The sequence below is a fragment of the Leptidea sinapis genome, chromosome Z (assembly GCF_905404315.1).
Source record: "Leptidea sinapis chromosome Z, ilLepSina1.1, whole genome shotgun sequence".
NCBI lineage: Eukaryota > Metazoa > Arthropoda > Insecta > Lepidoptera > Pieridae > Leptidea > Leptidea sinapis.
Genome location: NC_066312.1, coordinates 18,855,215 through 18,864,674, shown reverse-complemented (window position 1 = coordinate 18,864,674; position 9,460 = coordinate 18,855,215).

Here is a 9,460-nt window from a genome sequence, read left to right as displayed (position 1 = left end):
GTTTTGATATTATCTGTATACGTCCGAGACGAGGGTGACTGGAGACACTAAGTTTTAAACAAGCGCAGTGTTCGAGAGACTATGTTCACTACGACGAAATCAAAACGACCTCATCCAATTCATAGCCGTTTCTTTATTAGGAAGTGCTGTTTTCCTTTGAACTTAAAATGGAATGAAAGCCAATAAGTGTTAGGTTTTATTTTTAAACAAATCGTTGAGGTCATATGAAGACTAAATACCGCGGATTGATGTCGTGTATTTCCTACTTTACCGAACATTTTGCTTCATAAGGTATATTGCTCTTCTAAATTGTCTAAAGTAGTATTATTTTATAAAAAACTAGATATAATTTTCTATCGAACAGTATATTTATAAATATAAAATAATAAAGACTAGAATATGCAACATATATTCATAAAAGTGTTCTCTGTTCATCGGCAATTTCTTGGATGTCTACGTGAATATGTCATAGCGAAAATTGATAACGAAGGGTTAATGTAACCTATACGTAAATACAACACCGAGGGGTAATTTTTGGAATGGAACGCTAGCAGCCTTATACCATACAAACGTATTCCCCTTTTTCCTCCCTGGAAAATGCTTCTAGAGCAGTGATTTTTGTAACAAAATCAAGGTAAGTATGCAAAAGCTATGTCCCTACGTTTTCTTTTTTTCAATAAACTAACGACATAACAAAATATGACTCTTCAAACATCGTAAAAAATGCTGTTTTTTATTCGGACGAATACAAACCAACATTGAAAGGTTTTTAAGATAAAAAGAAAACGTAAGGATGTAGACTCGTTCCTCCAGAAAATATTTCATCTAAACTTTTATTTGGTAGGATCGATTTTATTGGAAAAAACGGGAGTTCAAAACCTCTATTTAGTAAAAAAAATTGTAGGTAAAATTGGTCTGAGCTGCACTGTCTTTATCGCACTCTTCGGGCAAAGGCTGGAGAGGTGAGGGGGGTTGGTTGGCCAGCCCAGAGTATGCTTATAATGTATAATGCATCGCCTATATAGGTACTGTGGGTTTGCTTATAATTTATTTATAGATAATTTAACATAATATACAAATGTGGTGAGTGTGGAATGTATACAGAATAAATCAATATAAGTCACCTACAGATAGGACAAGCAAGTATAAATTATACACGCAACCATAAGTATAAGGGCGCGTTTCCACTGACACGAAGCTGGGCGAAACATGTAAAAAATAAAAAATATGAAAAAAGGGGGTTGTTATCTCACACAACACATAATATGGTTATTTTTAACTTTATATCGTTATTTCTACTCTTTCGCATACAGGTAAATTTCTTGCAATACGATTCGGCACGTCGCAGACCACCAGCGACCCGCCGCGTTTGGTACTACAAGTCAGCAGATCATTGCTCGAACCCGAAGCCCGTGAATGCTGGAGTGCCCCAAGGCTGTGTGCTATCTCCTACGCTGTTTCTTCTGCATATCCATTATATGTTGGACACCTCCAACATTCATTGCTATGCGGAGGACAGCACTGGTGATGCCGTATACACGGGCCATGCAGGTCTCTCTCGGGAAATCGTCGACCAGTGCCGGGAGAAACTTGTGTCTTCTATCGAGTCCTCTCTTGAGAAGGTCGCGGAATGGGGTAAATTGAACCTTATCCAATTTAATCCCCAGAAGACTCAAGTTTGCGCATTTACCACTAAAAAAACCCCATTTGTCGTATCACCGCTCTTCGACAACACCTCCCTAAAAGCCTCGCCTAGTATCGGAATACTGGGTCTCGAAATCTCGAGCAATTGCCAATTTCGTGGCCATCTGGAGGGCAAAGCCAAATTGGCTTCAAAGAAAATGAGCGTCATTAATAGAGCACGGCAATACTTCAAGCCGGCCCACATCCTAGCGCTGTACAAAGCGCAGGTCCGGCCACACATGGAGTATTGCTGTCATCTCTGGTCTGGCGCACCCCCGTATCAGCTCGATCCATTTGACCGCGTGCAACGCAGAGCAGCTCGAATTGTCGGGGACCCAGTGCTCTGTGAACGGCTGGATCACTTGGCGTTGCGTAGAGACGTCGCTTCATTCTGTATCTTCTACCGCATTTATCACGGGGAGTGTTCCGAAGAGCTGTTAAACCTGATTCCTGCCGCCGAATTCCACCTTCGCACGACACGCCACAAGTTAAGATATCATCCCCACCATCTGTATGTGTGGAGGTCCTCCACAGTGCGATTTACAAGGAGCTTTCTTCCACGTACTACAAAGCTGTGGAATGAACTTCCTTGTGCGGTGTTGCCGGGACGATACGACATGGGTACCTTCAAAAAAAGTGCGTACATTTCGCTGTACGCTCCTGTGATTCCTCTGGTGTTGCAAGAGATAGTGGGCGGCGGTAATCACTTAACAACAGTCGATCCGTACGCTCGTTTGTCCTCCTATTCCATAAAAAATAATTATGTGAACTGTACCAAAAATCAATATTTTCATTCCTTCTTTCGTATTAAATTCTTCAATTTTATATCGCATTTTTCTACTCAACAACGGTATCATCATCTATAAAAACATTTATTGTTGTAGGCCGATGGTTTCATCTTCTTTCCCCTTGCCATAGTTAGTAAGAGTAGTACTACCTTCGACTTGGGAGTACAACAATGATTTTAATAACCCCGCAATTTAGATTTTTTTTAAATTAAAACAAAAGATTTAAAGTCGCGGAAAGTATCACTTGCAATAAATTAGTGATTACATACTATAATAGTAATAAAATACCTAGTGATTTTATCACACGTATGTAATTAAATAATTTATACTTGTTAGCATGTTAGCTGACGATATACCAAAAATTAACAAAATCCCTGCATTAATTTTATCAAAAAGTAGACTTCATTTTGAGCAAATTTGAACGTTCCTACTGTAGAATTGGGTCACTAGGTCAATGATTAAATGAACTTGAATATTTCAATATCATAAGGCGGCGTTGCCGGTTTTCCGCGCCACAGTAAAGCCACCTTAGTGTCATGTTTATTTTATAGCGTAAACACATGGTCGGATTTATTCCCGCCGAACCATCGGACGTGGTCTGGAGGTCTACTCGCAAAATCGACAACGATACATTCGGAACCATACAACAATATTCCGATTATATCGCAACTATCCTTCCTGCAAATGTTCGATTTAATTATCGTTTATCGTTACCATAGACTAATATTTTGATATTTTAACGATGTAGTGTGAATGAAATATGTTCAAACCTAAACATTATCTGTACTATGTCGCTGTTATGTGTCAAAAGTCAAAACATAGTTTAGGCGCTAAGGACCATGCCAGACTCTGCACTACCAATTTGGTATCATTTACACGTAATGTAAATGTTAAAAAAATATGTAATGAATATTATATGACCATTTAAAATGTAATAAATAATACAAAACTTGCGGTTAATAAAATGTAAAAAAAAAGTAACTCAACCCTTCTCGTCGACTTCATATTTCTCAGGCGGCCATTTGCATTATTTCTACGATTATACGATCAACAAAATGACTTAAATGATTTAGTAGTAAAATAAATCCTGTTGAATAGTAAATCACATATAATTATTTCAATAATATTTATTAAGTATGTATATTGTATAGCAAATATATATATACAACTTGAAACGATAATAGCATCGACAGCCTGAAAGGTGTCGTTGAGATTATCGTAAAAGTGACGTTTGATTATTTGTAAAATTCGAATATTCGTCTCTGACATTTTCAACTAAGAGTAGGGTTAGGACCGATAATATCGAACAATGTTTCGTTCGTTCAATCATCGTTTCGACATTGATTACGATGTAACTAAGAGTAAGATTCGACACGACTAATGCCACGATTTAGCGAATATCGATTTTAGGAGTAGGCTCCCTGGTTCATATTCGATGGTATGTCGCGTTGTAAAATTATTATTATTAACGGCCGAATGAGTACGACTGCGGACCAAATGGTGCGAGGCGTCCAGGCCACGCCTACCTAACTGTCCTATCGTTCGGCCGTACCAAATCAGACCATGTCTTTAGGCTACAATACATGTGCTTCTCTTTGACCTCGAGCGGTGCTATTCAAAGGCAACGGACGAAATTCGCACAGCGTATGATAAGGTCATCTTCTATCTATAATTAGATTCCTTTAAAGTTCGAAGCCTAAAAATCGAAAAACAAAAAGCTGATTAAGTTTAATTTGAAAAGAAGTAACAGCCAATTTGCCCCATGTGAGCTACGTTGCCGCTGCTGGGGTCAAAGTACATGGCCTAAACAGACTGTTTTCATTTTTCTAATTTAATTTTGATATTTAACTATTTTCTCTGAAAATTTCACTTTTATAATTTAGGGATTTTAATTTAATAATTCATTTTAATATTACTTCTATGGACCAGTGTTACTTGTATTTTCATTTATTTCATATATATGCAATCCATACTGTATAATAAAATAAAGGTATTGCTTATAAGCTTAGTTATTCACGCACCTTTAAAAATGTATCAAAGTTTCATAAGGCGTAATAAGTACCTACTGGCGTAATAAAAAAAGTCGACATCTACCTAGTTAGATAGGTTATTATGACATCTGCATGCTCGTAATATAAAAGTATTTTTTCTGTAGTTGCATTTTATGTAAGAAACATGCAGAAAATTAAGCCTACTAGGGGTAACACCAGAAGTCCGAAGTCCAATTAAGTGTTTCTCTTGTGTCTAAAAAAACACAACCTAGATATGATTTTATCATTCATAACTATTTAAAAACTCACACACCATAAATGACACTAATAAAAGCTAATTCAGATAAAAATCAATGAATAAAAATGCATAATTCTTGCAAAAATCGAAATATCAAAAGGACCAACTTTAACAGATTTTGATGTTTCGATTGTATCAACAATCGATCAATCGACCTTAGAATAATAACTCTGTAGAAGTAGCGTCGGTAACTTCATTACAAATAGAAAGGACAAGCGATATACAACTTATGCTGAAATAGAACGGGACAAAGCCATTGATCTTGCATCTCTATCCCGTAACCCATTTTATTATTTGCCCCAATGTCAACTTTGAGGCCAACAAACAAGATGTATTTTTGAGATTTTATTGTGAGATACGGATTCCTTTCAACTTATAAAATTTAACGCCATGGTTGGGTGTTGTATGTTTGGCGTAGTGAATATAAAAATCGAGGAGTTAGCTTCCACAGGTAAGTTTTGCTTTTCACCTAACGTTTTCAATATAATTTGTAACAAGCTCGTATCAAATTAAACTTTATTATAAATATTCTTTCCAAAAGTATTAATTTTTGATCCATAGTCACCTATTTCCAGTAAATTGGTCGTAATTAAAATAAACTTAAAATAGAGCAAATGAAAATGTTGCCATAACACAGTTTTTGTCAGACATAGTTTTACCCAACTTATAGGGGTAATGCTTTTATTTTAAACCTCATTTTATTCAATTTGATTAAAATAACATATAGCAGGTATTTATTATTAGTATTAATATAACTTGTATTTTTTTATGGAGTAAGAAAATTAGGAGGACATTTGTACGTTTTCTTGTTAATGATAATAAAACAAGGAACATCATGTAAGAATATTAGTCGATGTACACCAACATCATGTGTACATCTGTTATAAAATTAAACTTTAACGTAACATAATATTTAAAACTTATTGAACATTATATAATCATAATATAAATTTTCGACACATTTTCGCCTTATCATTGTGATTTAAACTCAACAAGATATAATTAATATGCACATAATTGAAAACATAAAATAATAAAAGTTTTAAAATGGATCAAGTGTGAATGCTGGAGAAGTAGAATGAGCTAGATAGAGAAAATTTAAGAAAAATTAGTGCGGTGTATTCCGATACACCGTGTCTTCTTCCGTAATAGTAAAGAGCATGGTAATTAAAGAAGAAGACAAACTATTGCAGCTTGAAGGCACAGAAGTGCCGATGAATTATCAACGGTATCCGAGTAAAAAAATTACTTGTCCTATTATTTCTACACGACGACACTTTTCGTTCACTGCTAAAAAACCATTCAATTCCGTCGTTTATTCGTTCGTTTTCTCCCATCTCTTTGAATTATCTTTGGTTAACTGTATGCCTTAATTGTGAAACAATTAACACGAAAGATAAAGTAGACTACATCTGACCCCGAATCCCGATACCATCACACTGTACCCATAACCCTAACACTACACAAAACTCGAATAACATAAAAATAAAACACATAATAATAGCTATATAAGAGAAGTTAGATTTTCTTTATTAGATAAGTAACTATTTTATAACATATATTTTCTCATATCTTGTATTTGTTTATACATATTGTTTAGCTCGTAATTAAGTACGTAGGTACTGTAAAAATAAAAATCATTCAATACCCCGGTAACAACCCACAAAAATCGAAACGAATCACTAAAAGCTTTGCTTTCGGGTGCCCCAAGACGGCACTGTTATTTTTCTGCACATTATCATTAATTAAAGGATAGAATATTTATATAGGTTTTCTAAATTATAGTTAACTTAGACATTATCAAAGAGCAACTGCATTGATTCAATAATAAATATTAAAATATTTAATTATATCGAACAAGGTTAAAAGGTTGATTATAAATCATATAACATGGCAATACAACGCTTGGTCTAGCCAACTTTACAGCGAGAGACAAAATAACTCTGAACGGACTTTAGAACTGCAGCTGTTGTTGTTTTTTTGGTAATTGTAAATTCCAATTACCTGGAATGGTAACTTGGATAATGGTACTTGGTTCATGGTCATACTTATACTCGTTATACTAAATAGCATACAGTTCTTTTTCTTTATTGTTATTCATAGTTGGCCTTGGGAGACGCTCATTTCACTTAATATTACTTCTGAATGATATTTTACAATCTAAAAAAATAACGCTTACTTAAGCAGCAGTCAGTGGGTTTGTCCATTGAATTTAATAATTCATGAAAAGTGTTCACCGAAGTTTTTTTATTGCAGTCGTTTATTTGCGTCACATAATCCTTTGGTAAATTTTAACCTGCAAGGATATTCTAACCATAGGTTGTACTTTGTGATGTGATAGTTGTGATATTGACCACCATTGACTGGTGTGGTAATGGTGACTATGTCGGGCTAATGGTGCGAAAATATGTATTTTTTTTTTTAAAATTCGGTAATCTTCAAAGTATAACCACACTTCCAATTCACAGCCAACCTAATCTGCAGTGTATCATATTAGAGTCAGTGACATATTATGTTTTTAAATATACAGACTTCTATCAGTTCTATCCAAGTTATTAGTTGCCACGATGAGATGATGCTTTTTACAACCAAGTACAGGTTTTTAATTTGATTATACTTTTATTTTTATTATAATATTTTATTTTTAAAATATTTTTACAACTAACAAATAATACACATTATCTATACATATATAATTATTTCTGAATACCAATTCCAATTATTTTCAACATTTTAAAATAGTTTATAAGAAAAAGCCAAGTATACAGATAATTAAAATACTGAAATATTTGTTAATTTATAAAAATTAACAAAATGATGTCTACAAAGGTTTAAAAGGAACATTATTAGGAATGGAAAAGTACATAACACTACATATTAGATGTGCCAAAAATTATTACATTAATAGAACCATATCACTAAATGTATGCACTTATTTATTTTTCTCCTTGACCAAACCAAAAAAGAGTTAAGTTAGTTGTAGAGACACATAAGAAGAAGGGTTACTTGGTGATACCAAGTCCTTCTTGTTCAAGTAGGTCTGTACAGTTTACCACAACATTTTCTATTAAGCACATAATATATGTTAGCTGAATCTCTGTTCTTTAATAAGTTTCTCAATATAATTGTATATGGAAACTGCACTTGAAATTGCTGCGGTTGTAAGAATTTAAAATAAGTACATTGTGTATTTTGAATTCCAGACTTGTGATACATATTCTACTTAATTGAACAAAACATCAATACATTATTTTGTGTTTATCGGCTATAAAATTCTGCACATATTGTAAGTACAAATTCCATATCCTTGGTTGCCCTTTTAATGATAATAATGTTAAAATGTTTACCACTAAAGAGTTCAGTGTCAAATATCATATGCAAAGGTTTTAACTCTAGTTATAATTATGTTTGATAGCTGTAGTTTTTTAACATTTTTTTCTCTTGTTTTAATGAATAAACAAAACATTTTCATATATTTATTGTGAAGTTGGTGAAGATCATTCTACACAAATGTGTCATCAGTGTTTCTGATGGGAAACAATGGGCAATATAATGGGCAGGATGTATCAAATACCATCAACATCCTGCAACATGGACAACCTGCTTGCTCATCCCTTATTGTCATAAAAAAATAACAGAATTACATGTCATCATAATAGAGAAAATTTTTTGAAAGCTTGAGACATAAAGAGAAGAAGAAACCCAGCAAACTTACTTGAAGAACTTTTGAGGGCATGAGTGAGGTAGTACAATGGTTTGACTGTGATTCAATCAACATAGGAATAAAACTATCTGAACAACTTTTTCCATATTTCGACATATATTTTGAAGGTTCTTTAAAAGGGATAATATGATCAATACTGTCAAGAAAGACATTTTCTGAAATCAAATGTTTCCTAAATACTAGAAATAACATCAAATCACCAGTGAATTATCAGTGACATAAAGTACAAAACAACCTAAGGTGTAAAAAAGTTTGATAATATTATCCAATTATATTACTGTGCATCAGTCATCCAGAAACTTCAGATGGAATGTCTTGTATTCCTACAATTACGCCAGCTCTTTAATATAGAAGACAACAGTAGAAACCACACCAATTTTTGTGTACATATCTACTATTGCTAAATTGTTTTCTATATTTCATTTCCAAGCTTTGAAGAAAATTGACAAGACTTATCTGTAAGTTTGAAATGGGTACAGATTTAGTGGCACAGTGATATTCTGTGACTAGATCTACACCTGTTAATATTGCACAGATCATACATCTTGATATCATTTATGTCACAGAAGAAAGAAGAATGATTTTATTATATATGCTTCTGGTTCATAGACAGATCCACACTTTCAGCAGATTAATTCTAAATATAAAAAATGAGCGATTCGAGAACACATGCCTTATATTTTAAATATGAGTTAGTGATAATACAACATATTATATATATATAGGAAACATTCTTTGTACAGGATGCCGGCTAGATTATGAGTAACACAACAGCCCCCTTTTTTGCAGTGAAGTAGTCATGTGTAAGCATTGTTGTGTTTCGGTTTGAATTGTACAATAGCTAGTGAAATATTAGTCAAATGAGACTTAACATCTTATGTCTTAAGGTGATGACCACAGTTGTAGTGCCACTCATAATTTTTGGGATTTTTAAGAATCCTGAGTGGCACTCCATTGTAATGGGCAGGACAAATCA